Genomic DNA, 22,196 nt, shown 5'->3' with positions numbered 1-22,196 from the left:
GAAAGTTAACCCATTTTCTATGTTTTTCCCATGGCGATCATGTGTTGAGCTGTTACAGCCCACAATACAGCAACGGTTTACCATGGTTGAAATCAAGTTAAGGTCAAATTAATCAGGCTGAGAAGGAGTACAGTATGCGGTAGTCATAGGCAGTAGTCTGAGCCGCGGTAAAAGAGGCCGTCAATATGGCGGCAACCTAAACTGCTTACGTCATGACGACCAAGCCCTATACACATGAAATGGAAAAGTGACGTCATTTTTACTAGTAAAAATTACATTTGGAATGTTTATTTTAGATGACATTTTTTTTATTTTAGATATCTAAAATGTTTATTTTGACTGGGAGGAAATTCATTCGAGACATCTGGATTGTATATGCGGTCAGCTAATAAATATCAAATCGGCTTGCCATATAATTTAGCAGCCGAAGCGTTGCCGAAGCTTCATAGCAAATTGACCAGCAGGTGTTCAGTGTCTGGCCTCGCGCCCAGAGAGGAGGATGCATCCACTGCGTGGAGTAACGGCTAGCGAGCATCTGGTAAAATCAAACAATAATGGTAATTTCAAAAACGACACAAGGTTAAAAGCTGATATTATTTTTTATCAATATGTTACAGCGTGTTTAGGCTAAGGATGGATGCAGCGCTAGCTTGCGGAGTCACGTCGCGCTCTGCCATGTTGAAAGGTCAAGGCCTAGCTTATCTCCGCAGCTCAGGTAAGGTAGAATTTTCTCAGCTTTCTAATGGAACTTAGTAGGTGTTAGTGTGCAACTTTCACGTCTGCTTTTGGTATACCACAAAAAGGCACCTTAACTCGGCTTTGAAAGTCCGACATTTATCGTAGTCTTGTTTGCGCTGGAAAATGGGAACAACAGCGCCACCAAGTGGCTGGCTCTCAACCTTACAGTGAACAAAACCTGCTGCTTCCTTCGAAGGACGCTTCCCCATGTTTAGAACACAGCCCGCGAACTGGGAACAAGTGGAAAAACTGAAACTATTTATTATTGTTTTAATTATTTATAAAAGATAAAAAATGAGGAACGCTTCACGAATTTGCGTGTCATCCTTGCGCAGGGGCCATGCTAATCTTCTCTGTATCGTTCCAATTTTAGTATATGTCCTAGTAAACTAGGACACTCTAACGGAGGCTTGGAGAAGGATTTATACCCCCACCTTAGTGCATCCCCCACCAAGTCGGTGTAATGTTTTATTGTTATTTATTTCGTTTTTATTATAGAAGGTTTCTGGTGAAATAAAAACGTGTTGTCAAACCTGGAGATGTAATTATCTGATTGATCAATTCTATATTACTAACTTTGACCCAAATTACTTTTGATCCTGGAAGAGTTCCTGTTCATTCAGCCTTTTGTTTACGCAGATGCATGATGGGAACTTAAAGCAGGCCTAACATGATTGGCTGGCATTTAAAATTAAAATTACTCCCTGATACTCGCTGTTTAGTTAAATCTGAATAGAAGATTCGCCAGTTTATATGATCTAGATTTATCTACCCATTTCCCAGCCGTGTTTGTTTCCATTTAATGATAATTTACGCTGAGAGGAGATGCCTGCAACAGCAGGACACACGGAGCTCGATCAACAGCTCTCCTTGCTGATGAAGATTCTCAGTCATCCAGGTCATAGTCATTCCGTAAAAATTCAAAAAATATCCTCTGGACTCGCAGTCCAGTGGATATTTTTTGAATTTTTACGGACAGCTCTCCTTGTTTATGATCCTCTAGTGTCCTCCAGTGGCGGCTTACGGTTACTGCATCCACATGTATAAACACCAAATACCTTTCTGTTACTCTGACTTCTTAGACCTATACTCAAACAAAAAACATGCATCATAAATTGAAATTGTGTCGTTTTTGTTTTTTGTACAGGTTAAATAAATATCTGCAGACCAAGGCTGTGAGGCTGGAGAAGACCACACTTACAGTAAATATATTTTTTCCTACCTCTGCCTTGAATGTGGGTGCAGATTTAATGATCCTATTTATAGTAAACCCTTTTTGTTTTTGTAACATATATTCTTAAAAGTTCCAATGAATGTAATGAAACTGCAGTTAATTTAATCAAAAACGTCTTCCTGCGAGACAGGAATAGACGGACATTAAAGATGAAATATCTGAAAAGGGAATCTGAGCTGTGAAAATATTGACAATATTTATTTTGCTAACTAGAATTAAATGACATATACTGAAACAAACCTTACTGTTTGGTAAATTGTTTACCATACAAATAATTTTTTGCATTACTTTAGAGCTCATGAAATGTGAATTACTGGTGTGTGGGATCAATAAAGTTACTGTATTAAACAAAGAACCTTTAATATATAAATATATTTAATATATTTGATACCTTTTCCTCGTTAACTTTAGTGTGTGTTTCAACTATTCCTAGGTAGTGATGGTTAATCAGGCATCTTGAAGTGTTTGGACACATTAGAGCCAAACTACTGATACTGCGTTGGTACTGTGTTGCAGAATACTAACACCTGCTGGACATTTAAAGGCACTACAGGCAGCTTATTTGACAGACTAAACTGAATTGATTTGATGACCCAGTACAGGGATAACCAATTAGAAATCAGTGGGGTCTGAATAAAGAAAATCAACAACCAGTAAAGGTCCAGAGTCATTTTTTAAATACAATCTGTCACTTTAAACTGAATTTAATACTGAAGTAAAAGGAGGTGTTTATGCATCCATGTTATACGGATGCATAAAATTTGACTGAATGATCTGGTGAACTGTAAAGTGCCTTGAGATTACATATGTTGTGAATTGGCACTATAGAAATAAACTGAATTGAATCAACTTAAAAAAAAAAAAAAAACATTTTTACATTTTAAATCTAAAGTGCTTTTTTGTTTTCAGTTTGGTTTTGTAGACAATTTCCTGATTCCCATGTTTTATAAATACCTGAACTGAGCATTTGTTATTTTCTTTTTTCCGTCTTAATGTTGGCCGTGGGCTTTATGCTGCCCTGCAAGGCTTTAAACCTGGGTTTGAATGGAGACTAAGCCATTCTAAAGCACATATCAAGGAGCTCATTTTGAGCCTGGATCCAGATTTATTTTTGATTACATTCATGGAGGGGAATCCTGCTTCACAGCAGCAGGTTGAGGCAAACATCGTCTAAATGTGCAGGGTCATCTTTTCTGTCAGCAGTTCACTGCAGTCCCGGACGCTTTGCAGGGATTTACCGTACAAACAGGAGAAGGGGCGCAAGTGAAGTTTGACACTGTTGTCAGACAACATGTGGCAATTTATTAATGTTTTAAATCAGAGTGGTTATGGGGGTTGCTGGACCCACCACTAAAGCTAGAGCGTTATCCTAAAATTTGCTCTTAAAGTGTGCTTAAAATCCTATTTCTATTAGTTTACAGCGTAGCTTTGACTCCTCCAATATGGAGGACACAGATGTACGGGCCAAAGCACTGGATGAGGCGTCTACGTATTAATTTGAAACTGACTGTTCAAAGAATTTAAGGATTACATGTCTTAGTTTTTTTTACTTAATATCATGTATGTTCACAATATCTCCACTACAGTAAAGGCGGATCAACCCCATCAACAGAAAAGGAAACATCTTTTTTTTTTTTTTTTTTACTTTTTTGCCATTTGCAGCCAACAAAAATCAGTTTAAACAGCACACAGGTTATACATAGGCTTTTTTGTATAACCAAGACCACTAAAAGCCTTTAGAAAATGGTTTTGCACATTATTTCCCATCGTTGCCTCCCTGTAACTGCACTGTTTTTAGTTTGGTAATGTGGTGCAGCCTCGGCAAACAGTAAGACACATCAGCACATATTAGTAAAATACTCCGCTGTGAGATCAATAAAATCAATCAGTAATAGCAGTGGTTATCAATTCCACACTGAATGTTCTCACCCAGACCAAACACACCATCAGCTCCATCATCAGCCCTTCAAAATGGTTAAAATTGGACAAGTTAACAACTTTCCGGACACAGGCTGGCCAATGAAGCGCTCAGCTGATCTGATAATTCTCAAATTCCCCTCAGAAAGAATCATTGTTTTTTTTCTTGTGAGGGACAAGACACATTAATAAACATTTCTCTAAATGTGTCAGGATTTACAGAAGCGTATTGCATTGACCAAAGAAAAAACAATGACAGCTTATCTCATACAAGATCAGTATCTTGTATGTGAAGGTATGTGAGGTGATGAAGACTGAATTTAAAATTTATCGAACCACAAACCAGATGTAGACAAGAGCATCGTCAACAAGGCCACCAAAGCGAGTTAGCAGAGAATTATTCTTGTGCACAATTGCAGAAGTGTTTGGGAAAGGGAATGGCAGATCTTGTTTCTTCTGCCACGGAGTAAGATGGCATTTCTTTTTTTTTATATAATTTTTTATTTAGAAAGACAGATTTCCATTACGTCAGTAATCACAGCGTCATGCATTCAAGATTATAACTAAAGATATAGGCAGAAAGTCCAAGTGATTTTGTCCATGTTGCCTTTCTGGTATTTTTAACAGAATATCACTAACTTAGTTGTAAAGATAACAAAAAATGAACAGAATTAAACAGTAATGGGGATTGCACCACCTCAAGTAATAAAAACCACAAAGACATTAGAGGGCAAGACATATTTCAGAATAACAATCAAATGAAGTCGGATCTAATTGGTTTCACGTACTCAGTCCATTTGGACCAAATCTTATAAAACTTTTCTTTTTCTAATTGGAGGGAAAAACAGATCTTTTCCATCACATAAATCTGGTAAACAATTTCAATCCATTCATCAATAGTGGGTGGGTCTGGTTTCATCCATTTCCTCGTGATGGCCTTCTTACTGGCAGCCAGTAGTGTAGCCAGAAGTTTTTTGTCTTTGTTAGTCCATGTGTCCAATTGTAGATTTCCCAGGTACAATGCTTCACATTTTAATGGAATACTTGCATTTAATATATTTTCAATATGTTTGTGGAACTCTTCCCAATATGGTTTTGATTACCTGACAGTCCCAAAGAATGTGAAAGTGGTTTTCTCCTTCAGACCCACAGAGTCTCCAGCAGGCGTCCCCATTGTTTTGATATCGTCTCTGAATGGGTGTAACAAAAAATCGCATAATGTTTTTCCAGCCGAACTCCCGCCATGTGTTTGATCTGGTCGAGACCCACTGCAATTGACAAACATCCTCCCAGCTCTCTTGTGAGATTTTAACCTTAATTTCTTTTTCCCACTTCCTCTTTATGTATTCTGTATTCTCTTGTTTAGAGAGCTGTATAGCCTTATATAATTTGGAGATGATTTTGCCGTCTGATCCGGGTTTAATTAGTGATAAAAATGCCTCCATGAAACTTGACTCGCTCTTTTTAAGCACCTCTTTAAGGTTATTGTTGAAATAGTGTCTCACCTGCAAGTACCTAAAGAAATCCTCTTTTCCCAGTTTATGATCTTTCTGTAAGGTTTCAAAACTTTGAAATATCCCTTTGTGGACAAATGAATAGTAGGAAGTTAATCCTTTAGAGATCCATAGTTTGAATCTGTCATCCAGTCTATTTGGTGCAAAATCCGAATCATAGGCACACCACCTCATGATTTTAGACGCGTCTCCTATTCTGCAAATTTTAGCCAACTCCTGCCAGGACTTGAAAAAACTACCTGTTATGGAGTCGTCTGGGATCTGCTGTTCTTCCTGTAATTTATAATCATAAAGAAGGGCTGTTATTGGGATTCCTGTTATTGTTGTGCCTTCTATTTCTTTCCAGGCTGCGGTGTATGATGGTGAACAGAGACAGACTAAAGGTCTCAGCTGGGCTGCATGATAGTATTCCTGTAAACAGGGAAGGCCCATCCCACCCTTTTCTTTTTTTAATTGCAAAGTTCTAAACTTAATTCTGGCCTTTTTACCCTGCCATAAATACCTCGCTATTAATCTATCCCATTCTAAAAACTGTTGAGGTGGGATTTTGACTGGTAGACATTGAAATAAGTAGAGCATCTGTGGAAGGATGTTCATCCTGATGGATTCTATCCGGGAGCTTAAACTTAAAAAAGGAATAACGTTCCATCTATGCAAGTCTGATTTTATTTTCGAATTTAGTGGTCCATAATTTTTATCAAACAGTTTTGAGAGGTCTTTCGGTAGTGAAACACCCAAATATTTGATAGATTCAGCCTCCCAATTCCAATTGTACATAGTTTTAATTGAAGGCGGTGGATCATAGTTAAATATTAATACCTGAGTTTTATTTATATTTATTCTATAACCAGAAATTAAACTGAACTCTTCGAGCAACATCATCAGTTTTGGTATAGTCTGTGTGGGCTGTGTTATACTTATCAATAGATCGTCAGCGAACAAGGATAGTTTTTGCTCCCCAGATGTCATTGTAACCCCTTTTATATCCGGCCTCTGCCTGATCAGTTGGCTCATGGGCTCAATAAACAAGGCGAAGAGAAGTGGCGACGCACAACACCCCTGTCTCGTTCCCCTTTCCAAGATGAATGAGTTTGTCAGGTCTCCGTTAATTTTAATTCTAGCCGTTGGTTTACTATACAGTGATTTAAATGTGTCAATTATTGTTGTATGAAATCCAAATTTTGAGAGCACTTTATATAAAAACGACCATCCCACCGAATCAAATGCTTTCTCTGCGTCTAGGCTTAATATCAACGCCTCTAGTTTTTGCTGTGTGATTTCTCTCATAATGTGCAATGTTTTCCTGATATTATCTTGGGTCTGTCTTTGACAAAGCCAGTCTGGTCCTTGTGTATTAAAGCTGGTAATATGACTTCTATTCTTTTTGATAATATGGAGGTGAAAAGTTTATAGTCATTGTTTAGGAGACTTACAGGGCGATAACTCCCGCAATCCAACTTGTCTTTCCTTTCCTTGGGTATGATTGAAATCACTGCCTCTCGCCATGAGGGGGGAATGTTTTCATTTTCTAAAACCCAGTTGAATGTTTTCTCTAATATAGGAATTAATTGGTCTTGCATAACTTTATATCATTCTGTAGTGAATCCATCTGTCCCTGGAGATTTTCCCTTCTTGGTTCTCTTGATTGCTGATTGAATTTCCTCTTTTGTAATTTTGGATATTAATTTCTTATTTTGTTCGTCAGTGATCGTTGGAAGATTGATCTTTTCCAGAAAGGTATTGATCTGGCTGTCGCTGCTTGTATTTGGTTGGGTATATAGTGTTTTATAGTATTTTTGGAAGCAGTTTTTGATCTCTTCTGGATTAGTTTCTATTTTCTTTGTTACATTGTTTCTTATTTTGTGTATAGTTCTGTTGGCTTGTTGTTTTCTTAACCTATATGATAAAAGTTTCAGGGATTTTCCATTTGTCTCATAGTATTGGTGTTTTATAAAAGTAAGCTTTTTTGGATTTCATGAGTGTTTATTTCTTCTATTTCTTTTTTTAGTTTTTTAATTTTATGTTTGGTATTGTCACCTTTGGGAGACTTTGCATGTTCTCTCTGTAGTCTTTTCAGATCCTCTTCTAATTCCTGCAGTTTATTTTCTCTGATTCTTTTCTCATATGATGTTATGGATATGATTTTACCCCTAATCACTGCTTTTAAAGCATCCCAGACTATAGGAGGAGTCACTTCATCGTTATCGTTTTTTTCTAAATATAAGTTAATTTCACGTTTTAGTTTATCCTTGATTTCGGTTTTGTTCATAATGTTAGAGTTCAGTCTCCACAGAGTGGACCTTCTCCTGTTATTCAGCTGGATTGAGATGTATATGGGCCCATGATCTGAAAGAGTGTTAGGTCCTATTTCACAGCTGTTTACCCTAAAAAGATCTCCCTTGAACATAAAGAAGTAATCTATGCGGGAGTATACATTGTGAGCGTGTGAGTAGTGTGAATAATCTTGTTTATTCGGGTTTCTTTCTCTCCAAACGTCCACGAGCCCCAGCTCACTCATCCAGGTATTTAATCTCCTGCTAATGTTTTTTGTATCGGGTTTCCCATTTGATGAATCAACTTTTGGATTTAGTCTGATGTTAAAATCTCCACCACATATCGGAATCCCCTTGCTTTTTGTTGTCATTACATCGACTATTTTTTTTATAAAAGGACCAGTCACTTCCAGGTGGAATATACACGTTAAGGAGAGTTATCACGATTCCTTCTATTTTTCCTATAACCATTACAAATCTTCCTTCATTGTCGTTATATTCTGAGATGTGCTCGTAATTTACAGCTTTGGATATGAGGGTCGCCACTCCTCTTCGCCTCCCTGATCCATGTGAGGAGAAGTAAACATGCTTAAATCCTCGTTTATTTAGTTTAACATGTTCTGATTCGTTTAGGTGCGTCTCTTGCAAAAAAGCAACTTGTATTTTATCTTTTTTTAATTTTGATAAGATTCTTTCCCTCTTAACTGGATTGAGTACTCCATTTATATTAAATGATGCTACTTTTAAAGATCCATTTTGCATCTATGTGAATTCCCCTCCATCTCACTCAGAAATCTGTTGCATTTCCCCCTCCCCGCGAGAACCAGCAGGGAACAAACAATGAACATAATAAACATAAAACTGAACAGTGTGTGTCCATATAACTTCCTAGGTAGGGGTCTATTAACCTGACCCTGTTGATTCCCCACAAGGGGTTCGAAGGGAAAACTCCCCCTCCTCCGACCGGAGGGAGGGGCCCTTACCTGCCAAGGTCGCATGTCGGGAAAAAAGAAAAAAAAAAGAAAAAGTCCGAATCAAACCGGATTATTCTATAATTAGTTTCCACCACTAGCTACGGATCTGGTTGAAGATGTTTCACAGTTCGTCCCGCCGTAGTTAGTTTGGAGAGGATCCGCTAGTTCCCGGAGGGAGCCGCAGATGTTCTCCTGAAGGCTCGCAGCTTCTCCTTGTAACCGGCACTGCGGCCGGCTTTGAATGCGCCTCTCGCCGCTCGTCTCTCCACTCTCGTCCAGGACAGTTGCTGCACCTTCTCCATGAGTGTCTCCGGAGGTTTGATGATTGACACAGTGAAGCCTCGTCAGCAGGTCCTCTGATGCCTCCTCTGTCGTATCGTAAGTTTTGGTTCCCTCTTCATATCGAACGCGCAGCTTCGCGGGGAAGAGGGTCTGGAAGTGGATGTTGTTTTCCTTCAAAACTTTGCGGATCTCTGTATATTCTCTTCTTCTTTTAAGTATGAGTGGTGGATAGTCATGCTCCAGGTTTATGTGGTTTTCGTGCCATTCAAACCCCTTCCTCTGCCAGGCCTTGCGGAGTATCATCTCTTTAGTTTTGAAGCTTAAGAACTTAATAATGATGGAGCGTGGTTGCGCGTCGGCTGGTGGCTGCGGTCCCACTGACCGATGAGCTCTTTCAATGTGAAGTTCAGGGGTGTCCTCATTTAACTCAAGACCTTGGCGTAGCAGGGTTTCGACGAATGAGATCATGGTCGATTCCTTCTCGGATCCCTCCGGTACCCCATACATCCTTATATTTTCGCGTCTGGATCTGCTCTCTAGATCCGTCAGTTTGTCCTCCATCTTAGCGTGTAGCTTTAGCATAGCCGTGATGACCTCCTCCTTTTTTTGAATCCTTTCTTCTGCCTTCTCCATACGCCCCTCCACCTACTCCATTCTTGTGTTTATCTTAGCAATTTCTTCTTTTATCGTCTCTAATTGTTCTTTATTTTCTTGGCGAAACCCTTTTAGTTCCTGCAAGATCAACTCGGTGTCGGTCATTTTTAGGCGCTGTTTCTCGAGGCTTGCTAGCTTCACTCGTTAGCGGCTATTTGTTGCTGCGTCTCTTCTCTCTCACCTTCCTGACTTTAGTCGGCGTTTATGTCTCGAAGTGGTGGTACAGACTTGTCCCCTTTTAAAGTTATTATATTGAGATGTTTACTTGGGTTATATGGGGGAAATTTCTCGAATTACTCCGGTTCAACCAGGAGCGCTCTCATTATGCGCCCATTGTGATGGTGGTCCAAACCGGAACAAGATGGCATTTCTAAAGCTAACAGAAACACAGTTGGATCCAGAGCTGCCACATTTCCTGATGCGCTTGGAAGCACCCACACCGCACTATAAGGTGATGGGAAAGGACGTAGAACTGGTCTGCTGAAGACTTATTGTTCCAAACTCCTGAGAAATAATAAAAGCACAGACTAACCACACTTTCACATATTGCTTAGTTTGACTTTATCTGGAAAAAAACTAAAATAAAATAATACATAATAATCTGACGGTGTAATACTGTTAACAGAAGGGCATGCACAGAAACTGATGCTCTGATTGAAGAGCAGCTCCAAATGATCTTGGCTAAAGCGGCAGATTTACTGCCGTCGCTGAAACTGTTCAGGAATAATCATGTCGATGTTGACGACAAATCCCAAGACAGCATATTAAATCTGACAGGAAACAGTTTTATTAATTTGATCTCAACTACTATTTACTTCAAGACACCAATGAACAATGAAATTTATAGATGAAGAATAATGAGGAACAATAATGTAACAAAAAAAAAAATGTTTATACATAGTGAAAAAACTGAAAGCATTGAAGTCCATCAGAAACTAAACTAAAAACTTTAGAACCAGAGTAAGGTGACTAGATTTCTGAAATCCAGTCTGGAGACATTTCCAGCTTGTCAATAAAAAGAAATAAAGATCATCAAAATTAACTTAGGAAACTGGGACAGTGACGCTTTTATCTATTTTTACATATTTATCAATATTTACACATAAAGTGTAAAATCATGAAGCAGGTTTACTGAATACGTTTTCTTAACCTGAAAACAGGGAAACCGGCCTTTTTTGTTTCACAAAGAGAGTTTATTCAACCTGTTTCAGTTGCCGTAGTAACATTCTCCCCAGAGCTAACCTGGTTGGTAGCAGGTTTACTTCAGTAAACTCTGTGTCCTCTGCCTCTGTGCTCATTACAGCCACTGAGGCTGTTTTATTTCCTGATATAGTCAGATTTTTCGAAGCCTCTTCCCAGAGGGCAGCAGGGAGAACAGTCCATGGTGGGGGTGTGAGGGATCATTGATGATGCTCCGGGGATCGGGACATGCAGCGCTGGGATGAAATGTCTTTAATGGAGGGAAGAGGAGCCCCCATGATCCTCTCTGCTCTTCTCACCACTCTTCTCACCTTCTTCCAGTCTGAGGCGCTGCAGCCTTCACACCTCCGAGACTCCTAGTTCAAAACACCTTCCTTCAGACCTTAATCTCCTCCTTCTCTGCACCATCCTCACCACAGCCCTCCACCTCCAACCAAGGCCTGCATCCTCCTCTGCACCCAAGGTGAGTTTCTGGTCCAGAACATCAGCTGGCCCCACATCCCTCATATCTGTTTTACTTGCTGTGATTGTGTTTTAATGGTTTCTTGCAGGCTGCAGTTTTTGGAAGCAGAATGTCAAAACGGCCTGCCATAGCCAAAGAGGCGTCTATGCGTCAGAGCAACTAGACCAGCATGATGTGAACGGTCTCTAACCAAGCGTCCGAGGAAGAGGATGCATGGACTGCATGGACTGGAGGCGAGCTAGCAACTGGTTAATTCAAACATTAATGCTCATTTTAAAACCAACACAAGTTTAAAGGTGTTAATAGTTTATTTTTATCAATATGCCACAGCGTTGCATAGGCTAAGACTGCTTAACGATGCCACGCTACCAGACGGAGTTGTGTCGCTGCTCTCCGCCGTGTTGAAAGGTCAAAGCCTAGCTCATCTCGGAAACTTGGCGTAGAATTTTCTCAGCTTTGCATTGGAAATTAAACGACTGGGTGTTGATGTGCAATTTTAAGGCACCTTAACTCCGCTTCGTAAGAACGACATTTCTCGGAGTTTGGTTTGCGCTTGAAGATTGAAACAGCAGCGCCGCCAAGTGGCTGTCTCTTTGCAGTGCAGTAAACAATCCCTGCTGCGGCCTGCGAAGGACGTGGATGAAGGATGTGGTGAAATACATTCAAAGAAGACATTTATTAAACAAACTGGCAGCAGTAATTCACAACAGCACTTTGCACCCAAAAAACAGTCATAAAAATGAAATATAACAAAGTGCAGGAGTGTTCATAACACATGTTTTACACAAAGCTGCAGCAGTTCTTTGCAGTGATTTAGAAGAGCAATGACTGCGTCCAAGAGATAGCCATGAAATGAAATAGAACATAGAGCAGGAGTATTCTGTTTTGCTTTGCCTGCTCGGTTTTCCAGCAGGCCTGAATGCCCACAGCCACTTGTCGCTGCATTATCTCAGCATTGCCAAAATAGGCTGATAGAAGATCCTCTCTGGTTTGATAGAGTGACTGAGTGGTGATGAGTATCACCTGGAATGCCTGTAATCAGACTGAATTGAGTTTCCTCCATGAAACAAGTTGTTTTGAACTGGAGCTATAGATCAGGGGTGTCAAACTCAATTTCACCAAGGGCCACTTCAGCATATTGGCCACCCTCAACGGGCCACATTGACGGTATATATCAGGAATTATTTATACCGTCCTCCAGACTGCAACAGACTGCAACTTACAGATTCGTCCCTGCTAAAACATACCCCAGACAAAAGGTTGACTTCCCTCAGTAGCAGCAACTCAGTTCTGTAGAGGCCTATGAATGAGTCAAAGATCCAGGTGTGTTAGTTAGAGAAAGAACGCATTTAAAGTTGCAGAGTGATAGGTCTGGAAAACTAGACTTGGTCAACCCTAGCATAAATGTATGGAAATACATTGTTAAAAATAAATTAAACAACGCCTCATATTGTTAAGTAACTGATTTTATGTATTCAAGTTTTAAATATTACATTTGAGTTTGCATGGATGTAAAATTACTGCTCAGTTGAAAAATTACAATACTTAAATCAGTGTTTAAAGATAAGCAGACAAAGAATAAAAACAAGTTATGCTGTTAACTCTCAACTTCATTCACAAAACGTTTCTGTTATTTATTACACAACGAACATGTATTTCACATAAGAACAAAACAATTAGGCGATGTTGCCTGTCCTTGAACACAAAGCTGATCCCTTTTCACTCTGTCACCAACTCACACACATCCTCATTCACCAGTTGTGTTCTGTAAATAAACACAAAACAAAACACAAGCAAAATCAATAAACTATATTCATATTCCAGTATACTGAACTTTGGTTTTACATTAATTCTATTTTAATTCAGTTTGTTTGTGCTTACCAATGTTTTCTGGCCTGATGTCTGGCACCGTTTTCCCCTTGTCAGTTAGTCGATGTCTGGTTTTAGTTCTTGTGCTGTGGCAATCCGCAAAACGGCGTGTAGGTTTTCGTCATTAATGCGTGATCTATGCTTGGTCTTGTTTAAATTCATTATTGAAAACATCTGTTCGCACAGATAGGTGCTTCCAAACATGGACAAAACACGAGCTGCATGGAGTCGAAGCTGTGGCATCAAATCAGGGGGAAGTAGAGGGTAAAAGTCCTCGATTGAAACATCACGGAACTTCGCTCTCAGGCCACTGTCGCTTTGAAGCTCAATTAACTCCATCTGAAGGCGGTGGGGCGCACTGCAGACATCGGCGGTGAAAGGATTGGCAAAGATGTCAAAACTAGAGTGTTGCGATTTAAAGTCATAAAAGCGCCGATCAAACTCGTTTGTTAACAGAGTTAGTTTGGTAGTTAACCGAGCACATGAAAAAGCACCGGGAGATGAGGCTGAGATGATCTGACATGCAGGAAAGTGGACAAGATTGTTTTGTTCCACCTGGTACTTCCATGGATTGAGTTTGCGCTGGAAAGCTGTGATCATGTCGGACATCTGTGTGATGACTTGTTTATGTCCTTGTAGTTTCTGATTTAGCTCAGCAAGATGCTCGGTGACGTCACATAACATAGCAAATTCACACAGCCATTTCGGATCGCACAGTTCAGACAAGGGTTTTCCTTTGTTTTTCATGAAAAGATCGATTTCTTCTCGAAGTTCAAAAAATCGTTTAAGGACTTAAGGTGGCTGACTCCTACTCAGCCACCTTACTTCTGTATGGTACGGCATATCTTCATGCTCTGAACCCACCTCCTGCAAGAACATCTGAAACTGGCGGTGATTCAGGCCGCGCGCCCGAATAAAGTTGACTGTTTTCGTGACAGTGTCATCACATTATCCAGCTCCAGAACCTTTCCACACAGCGCTTCCTGATGGATAAGGCAATGATACGTGATCAGCGGCGTCTGATTGTTGCTTTTTTGCATTTTTTCCTTCATTAGTCCAACCAAGCCTGTTTTTCCTCCACACATCGCAGGTGCACCGTCTGTAGTTAGTCCCACCAACCTTTCCCACGGCAATTTATTTTTACCGACAGACTTCTCCACTGCATCAAAAATGTCCCGGCCGGTTGTGGTTCCATGCAGCGCCACTATATCCAGGAGCTCCTCGGTTACAGACAGGTCTGGCATCACCCCTCTAATAAAAATGGACAAATGCGCCGTATCCACGTTGTCTGTGCTTTCATCCACAGCTAATGAAAAAGCTAGACAGCAGCCCATTTCTTCAGCCAGCTGTGTCGCTATATTTCCGGCAATGTCCTTAACTCGTTCCGCGATGGTATTTCTTGACAAACTGACATTTTGGAAAGTCTGTACTTTTTCGGGACACACCTGCTCACACACCTTTAGCATACACTGCTTCAAAAATGCACCCTCCGAAAAAGATTTTGAAGCTCGGGCGATTTCTTCAGCTACAATAAAGCTTGCTTTCACCGCTGCATCATTTTTGGCTGTGGCTTTTGTAAACAATTTCTGCTGCATTTGCAATCTGCCTTTTAAATCTGCTGCAATTTTTTGTTTTTCTTGAAGGCTAAATTTCGCGTACTTAGCTCTGTGTTTTGTTTCAAAATGCCGACGTATATTGTATTCTTTCACAACGGACACTGCCCCAGAACACAAAAGACATACTGGTTTTTCACCTTGTAGTACAAAGAGGTATTCGTTTTCCCATCGTTCATGAAACAGTCTTCCTTGTAAATCGATTTTTCTCTTCTTAGACATTTTGATGTTAGCTTGTCGATGTTTCAGTTTTATTCGCTGGGAAAATTAATAATCAACTTGATGTGACTCTGCTGCACTCTAGTGGCGAGAAGCCCTAATGGTGGCTGGTAAATATTGGAAGGCATTATGGGAGATGTAGTTTGTGGTCAATTTGTGCTCAAAACCTATTTTAAGTCAATCAATAGCCCTGTAAAACGGTGGTGGGGGGGAGAGGGCCATATAAAATCACGTAGCGGGCCACATGTGGCCCGCGGGCCTTGAGTTTGACACATGTGCTATAGATAAACAATGGATAGGAACAATTTAAGAATAAAACGTGCAGAAAGGAACACAATAACTAGAACACTATAAAATGAAACCTACAAATATTAACATGTTTTATTTAATGTCTTTTTTTTTTTGTTCTTTTTAAATTTTTGGGGGGTCCTTTTTAAAAAAAATTTTTTTTAAACTCCTTTTTCCACTCATCCACGCTCTTACCCCCTGTTGTGGCGCAGTAAGAAACACCACCCACCCTGGTGTGTCCGGTGTCCAGTCTTTTTGGCTGCCCGCACTTGCTACAAAGGTACACCTTGTTTTGTCTCGGTGGCCCCTCCCCAGCCTCCGCCAATTTCCTCCTCCTGTAAAGTGTTGATTTGGGAACAACAGGAGGAGGAGGGTGTGGAGGTGGAGCAGAGGGGAGGGGTGCAAGGTTGGGCAGCACAGGAAAACGGGGAGCCAGAGGAAGTGGAGGTGGTGGAGCAGGAGGGAGACTCCTGCTGGATGGCCCTGGTCTGAGCCATCATTCTCGGGCATGCCAGCACTGTCTCCCGTATCGCCACGTAGTCACCGTGGATGAGGGACCATCGGCTCCTCATGATCCCCCTGATACGGGTGGCTGCAAATGGCCTCCACCAGGCGGCTGGTGTCCGGCCAGTTTGCTGGGCCTGAGTTGACTCCAAGGATGCAGCTGCAAAACGGGGAAAGCAAAGTGTTAAATAGATGTAAACAAAATAGCAGACATTTGGGGAATAAAATAAGCTTGTAAGTGTCCAACTAACCGCTGGAGGCTCTGCCTGCCAGGATGGGGGACGGTTTTCCCCTTCGCTGCCTTGAAGCGCCCCTTGACTTTCCTCCCCTGGTGCCTGGAAGGTTAGATCAGTCTCTGCTTGTCTGGCTCCGGCAGGCGCTGCCAGAGCGCAATGAGGCGGTCTATCCTGGACTCGCTGAGCCCGTTCAGGCTCCTCACCTCCACCAAGGCCTGGGCCAGCTTCAGGACGTGCCGATATCCCGGCTGGCCATCAGGACCTTTGACCTCGTCCTAAAAGCAAACCATAGCTAAAATCAACCATCTAATGAAAACATAATTTCAATTAAAATATTTAGATGGCTTTGAAAAGTCGTATTAAGGATGTGTTATGGTGTTCACCTCAGAGTCTGAGGAGGGTTCCTGAGGAGGAGGAGAGTGAGTTGTGACACCACCTGCGATACGTTGCATGTAGTCCCAGATGTCCAGACAGATTACGAGGTTGCCCCACTCCTACCCGACAGAAAACAGGGCGAGTTAGATGAAGAGGCTGCAGGAGTATTAAAAGCTTCAATCATCTCAGCTCTCACATGAAACAAGGCAGCTGTCTTCGACACGCCGTCTCTGCTGCAGCAGTCCTGGTCGACGTACATGAGCTACGGGGGAGGTACCTCTGCATCTCGGTACCGCCGCATCAGTCCAGCCACCATGGCGCTCAGGTCCTCGGACCCCTCAGAGCAGGTGAGGACGCTCATGAAGGACCTGGCCATATTCATTACCCACATTGGTAACCCAGGCAGCTGTGTCGGCGGCAGCACCGGCGAGCTTATCGTCACCTGGATAGAGATGCGTTTGTGTGAGCGGCAGACAAAGAAAGCAATAATAATAATAATATCTAAATGAAAAAAAACACACTGTGCGGCAGTCCTGGCTGACAGCTTCCCTGCCAACGCTAGTGCCTCGGTGGACTAGACAGAGGCTGCCGCGATGGTGGAGGCTGCCGCGATGGAGGCTGCCGCGATGGTGGAGGCTGCCGCAATGGTGGAGGCTGCCGCGATGGAGGCTGCCGCGATAGGAGACCCTCTCCTTGTCTCTGCGCCAGACGTACTCCATGACCTTTTCCTTTTGGGAACCGGGAACGGCTGACGTCCGGCGCAGATAGTTGACAAACCTGAGCGGGTGAGACAAAGAGTCAGCAGATTCTGATATCCCAGCAGAGGCAAAGCACACACAGTTTCTATCGTTCTCTCATACCGGATCTTCTGAGGGTCCTTAGAGCTGTAGAGGCTCTCAGGGTCTCATATTTAAAGTCCCCAAAGCCAACAAAGGCCTGGCCCTCCTGGCCAGGTTGGCGGGACTTTTCCTTCGCCCTCCTCAAACGCCCGGTGGAATTTTACCGCCTCTGCAAAGTCGAGGTATGAGCAGGCGTAGTGCAGGAGGCCGTCCTACAAGTACGTAGGATAGGATCTGAACTGAAGAGAACCAGAATGCCCTGAAGGACAGATTAAATGCTACCTTGTTAGCCATGAGGGGGGACTGAGACCCTGTCCTCTCACGCTCCTTCAGGAGGACGGCGTAGCCCACGTCGTTCTCCAGCAGCCAGTGGAACGTGTGTCTGGCGTACCTCCATTCAAATCATAACTACTTTAATCATCTCAAAGGAATGCCAAACCCGCCTCCACCTCCTCGGCGGGTTTGGCCCTCAGGGCCCCCCTCTGGGCTGCGTTCTGGGACCCCAGAGCCGCAGTGGTGGCCTTTAGGATGAGGCTCCCGCTGGGGAACCTCCTGAAGTTAGGGTGCTCTGACTAAAAATATTACATTCAAACATTCACAATATGGGAAATAGAATTATAGATGCATTAATACAGCAGTCATTTCAGCTCTCAGAGCATCATAGCAATAAAGATTTACTTACAGCCATTTGCACTGTTGAACAATGTTAATCTGGAGAAAAAAAGACAGGAAAACTGATCAGCAACAAAGTCAAACTGTGTGACAGAAACTACAGGGATGAGTGTTCATTTAACCAGAGGTGGGTAGAATACCAAAGCATTTCAACTAGGCAGCTATAAAACTATGTGAATATAATAGTCATACCACTACCTCACCGTTGTTCCTTACCTACTACACTTTACTGTAAAAGTAAATCCCCCTGTACATAAGCCATCCGGATTGTACATATTTTTATTTCTTATTTTTATTTTTTTTTATTTTTATTTTGTTTTTCATTGTGTGTGATACATGTACACTTGCACCTTAATCCTATTTATCTTGATATACTGTATATACCTGGATATACTGTATATATATTGCTTATTCTTAATGCACCTTTTTCCTCCTTGTTTGCACCTTCTGTAACTTCTGTGCCAATATGTGACGAGTGAATTTCTCCGCTGTGAGATCAATAAAGCTCATCTAATCTAACCTAATATGACCATCACTGTTCCTAACAACCTCCTTTTGCACAGTTTCTACCTTCAGTCAGCTAAATAACATGCTTCTGTCATTCTGCACATCTCTGATGCTGCTGCTATTTTCAAATAAAATCTATTACTTTAAAAATGGCCATAGCTGCATATTGGTTATTTATTCTCCAGTTTTATTTTGTTAAAACACTTTACAGTACAGGATTTAATTTTTTGTTTTGTTTTACTTCACTATTATGTTAGGTCGACATTTGTGTGAGCATTTTTTTTTTTTTTTTTTTTACCATAAACACCAGAATTTCCCCATTGTGGGACAATAAAAGGATTTTCTATTCTAATCCATTCTAAATAACAGGAGCACAATTTCATATTGTTTTAACTTAAGTGTAAGTAAAAAGTACAATGCTGTTAAACTACTCCAGAAAGTGATTTTTATTTATACCTAAATTTATAAAATTGAACTCTTAAAACATTATTTAAAATGATTTGGAATTACAACAACCCCATCATTTCTCATATAATTCATGCCCTACGATCAGGTCAGCTTACCTATTGGATCCTTATTACTATGTGCAGCCAACAGACAGCTTTTATTAGCTACCGCTGCTGCTAACAAGCTAAAAACAAACCAGCTGCCGATAAAGGCAGATTGGAACTACCGAAGCCATCTGATTGGCGCGACAAAGGTCTGATTTCATATCGAGAGCAGAGAAGCCCTCTGATTTGACGAGCGCATGGGGCGTTCTGATTGGTTCATATTGAGACCGGGCGCTCTGATTGGTTCTCATATTGGAACCATATTGGAACTGTGAAGCTTGGGGCCTCCATCTCAGAGCCACCGTACATTTAATCTAATTTCTCCTTTATTTTTAGAGATTTCGATTTAAAAAGTGACACACAGGTAGCATTTTTTTTAATCAGCAGCAGAGTTGAAGGTGTTTTTGTTAGTTTAGTTTTGTTAGATGGAGGAGATAAAGTAATATCCCCCCCTTCGACAGAGAAAATTGACCTGCATCAGCTGATCGCGCTCGGATTTTATTGACAATTCGTTTGTTTTTGGTAGCAGCAGCGAATTTGGCTTTTTACTGGATTTCTTACTTCAGTAAGTCCGAAAAAATTGCAACTTCAAAGAGAAGTCTTGACCACCATGTCTTTGCTCTTCTGTTCATTTTCCTTATTTACTTACACCACAGGTGTATCCGTCGTGACATTCACCCTTTTCTTCATTGATTCTGGGCCCATAACCTGTTAGCATCAACAGCGTTCAAACGTGACAGCATGAGACTCGGTTTGGCTTTCATGTTGTTCCCTCTTTGTTTGAAGGACACACCTTTTATTGTACAGGAGTGTGTTAATTCAGACAGGTCACGTGATGTGACGCACAATAATCCAATAATAAAAATAAACAAAAACATCAAATGGGAGCACAAAAACATTCATAATGTCAAAAAAAGCACCTGGTCGGTCGCTTGGTAGAGATGGACTGACTACATATTTTAACAAGCATTTTTGGGACGATATAAAAGCGCTAATATTTAACACAAAGAGAATTTAGATGTAAAAGATGAATGACCACACTGGAACAGGGAGTGACACAAAAACCTGGAAAACAGGACTTTTAAATAATCTTAGGCCATTACTCTTCTGAATGCTCATAATAGAACTATTTAACCATGGTTTTAGTATTTAGAATATAATCAAGACTTTAATTACTTAAAAAAGATTATAACACACACACATACACTCACCGGCCACTTTATTAGGTACCCCATGCTAATAACGGGTTGGACCGCCTTTTGCCTTCAGAACTGCCTCAATTCTTGGTGGCATAGATTCAACAAGGTGCTGGAAGCATTCCTCAGGGAGTTTGGTCCATATTGACATGATGGCATCACACAGTTGCCGCAGATTTATCGACTGCACATCCATGATGCGAATCTCCCGTTCCACCACATCCCAAAGATGCTCTATTGGATTGAGATCTGATGACTGTGGGGGCCATTTGAGTACAGTGAACTCATTGTCATGTTCAAGAAACCAGTCTGAGATGATTCCAGCTTTATGACATGGCGCATTATCCTGCTAAAAGTAGCCATCAGAAGTTGGGTACATTGTGGTCAGAAAGGGATGGACATGGTCAGCAACAATACTCAGGTAGGCTGTGGCGTTGCAACGATGCTCAATTGGTACCAAGGGGCCCAAAGTGTGCCAAGAAAATATTCCCCACACCATGACACCACCACCACCACCCTGAACCGTTGATACAAGGCAGGATGGATCCATGCTTTCATGTTGTAGACGCCAAATTCTGACCCTACCATCCGAATGTCGCAGCAGAAATCGAGACTCATCAGACCGGGCAACGTTTTTCCAATCTTCTATTGTCCAATTTCGATGAGCTTGTGCAAATTGTAGCCTGAGTTTCCTGTTCTTAGCTGAAAGGAGTGGCACCCGGTGTGGTCTTCTGCTGCTGTAGCCCATCTGCCTCAAAGTTCGACGTACTGTGCGTTCAGAGATGCTCTTCTGCCCACCTTGGTTGTAACGGGTGGTTATTTGAGTCACTGTTGCCCTTCTATCAGCTCCAACCAGTCTGGCCATTCTCCTCTGACCTCTGGCATCAACAAGGCATTTCTGCCCACAGAACTGCCGCTCACTGGATGGTTTTTCTTCTTCGGACCATTCTCTGTAAACCCTAGAGATGGTTGTGCGTGAAAATCCCAGTAGATCAGCAGTTTCTGAAATACTCAGACCAGCCCTTCTGGCACCAACAATCATGCCACGTTCAAAGTCACTCAAATCACCTTTCTTCCCCATACTGATGCTCGGTTTGAACTGCATGAGATTGTCTTGATCATGTCTACATGCCTAAATGCACTGAGTTGCCGCCATGTGATTGGCTACTTAGAAATTAAGTGTTAACGAGCAGTTGGACAGGTGTACCTAATAAAGTGGCCGGTGAGTGTATAAAGAGCTTTGTCTTATTGTCTGTACCCGTCTAGACACCCTGTCTACTTTTAAGGCTAGGCTTAAAACTTTCCTTTTTGATAAAGCTTATAGTTAGAATGGCTCAGGTTATCCTGAGCTATCTCTATAGTTATGCTGCTATAGGCTTAGACTGCCGGAGGACATAGGGACCCCTTTTCATCATTCTGCTTCATTCTATCTCTATAGTTATGCTGCTATAGGCTTATTTGGTGGCGCCATCTTGGGGCGGTCGATAGCTCTGCTCAGGAACATAATCAGTTTTAATCAACTTTAACTCGCTGAATATTGAACTCTATTTCACAGTTTTGTTTTCTTGCTGAAAACAAACAAATGGTTCAGTGTATTTCAATATTCTTAATGGGGTTAAGAGTAATAGAATATTCTGATAGGATGTATGTAGATTTATTTATTACTATATACACAAACATATTTATACAGGTATACACAAACATACACGTATCTCTCACGATATACATACCGTATATATAAATGTAGGTAGAAATTAAATCATACAGTGAGACATCTCTTTTTATTAGCTTTATTTATTTGCCTTTGTAGTACTTGCCTTATTTATTTTCCATTGTAATCTTCAACTTTATTAATTTATTACTCTTTTCTATAAGTATTTGTGTGCATGTGATATTTTTTTTCTTTTTTATTCTTTGTATTTTTTTTTTACCCTTTTTATTTCTTCAATGGTATTTGTTTCTGCCTGTTTTTACATTCCTGTATCTTAGACGGTCTTACAGTATAGAAAATACACTTTAGAAATACTGTAAAACTGTCCACTGCTGTATATTGATTGTTCTTTAGATACACAGTATTT

The 22,196-nt window shown here is 41.2% G+C and overlaps 3 long non-coding RNA genes, 1 other non-coding gene and 1 pseudogene across 4 annotated transcripts; 1 reads left to right on the top strand and 4 right to left on the bottom strand.

Annotated features, from left to right (window-relative positions):
- Window positions 1-442: 442 nt before the first annotated feature.
- On the top strand, window positions 443-1,966 carry LOC119798187. The gene is made up of 3 exons (XR_005282689.1): window positions 443-538; window positions 618-715; window positions 1,886-1,966. It is a non-coding gene; the product is annotated as an uncharacterized LOC119798187 (long non-coding RNA).
- On the bottom strand, window positions 1,029-1,134 carry LOC119798204. The gene has a single exon (XR_005282693.1). It is a non-coding gene; the product is annotated as a U6 spliceosomal RNA (small nuclear RNA).
- Window positions 1,967-13,175: 11,209 nt separating the features above from the next.
- Window positions 13,176-14,968, bottom strand: LOC119798184 (annotated as a pseudogene).
- Window positions 14,969-17,031: 2,063 nt separating this feature from the next.
- On the bottom strand, window positions 17,032-17,617 carry LOC119798197. The gene is made up of 3 exons (XR_005282691.1): window positions 17,475-17,617; window positions 17,214-17,404; window positions 17,032-17,130 (listed from the first exon to the last, which is right to left on the bottom strand). It is a non-coding gene; the product is annotated as an uncharacterized LOC119798197 (long non-coding RNA).
- Window positions 17,618-17,633: 16 nt separating this feature from the next.
- Window positions 17,634-19,057, bottom strand: LOC119798196. Its single transcript, XR_005282690.1, has 3 exons — window positions 18,935-19,057; window positions 17,875-17,903; window positions 17,634-17,764 (listed from the first exon to the last, which is right to left on the bottom strand). It is a non-coding gene; the product is annotated as an uncharacterized LOC119798196 (long non-coding RNA).
- Window positions 19,058-22,196: the final 3,139 nt, after the last annotated feature.

Source organism: Cyprinodon tularosa, unplaced genomic scaffold (assembly GCF_016077235.1).
Source record: "Cyprinodon tularosa strain WSP-4 unplaced genomic scaffold, ASM1607723v1 ctg613, whole genome shotgun sequence".
Lineage (NCBI taxonomy): Eukaryota > Metazoa > Chordata > Actinopteri > Cyprinodontiformes > Cyprinodontidae > Cyprinodon > Cyprinodon tularosa.
The sequence above is the reverse complement of the archived record's forward strand: the minus strand, read 5'-3'. Positions and strand labels throughout refer to the sequence as shown.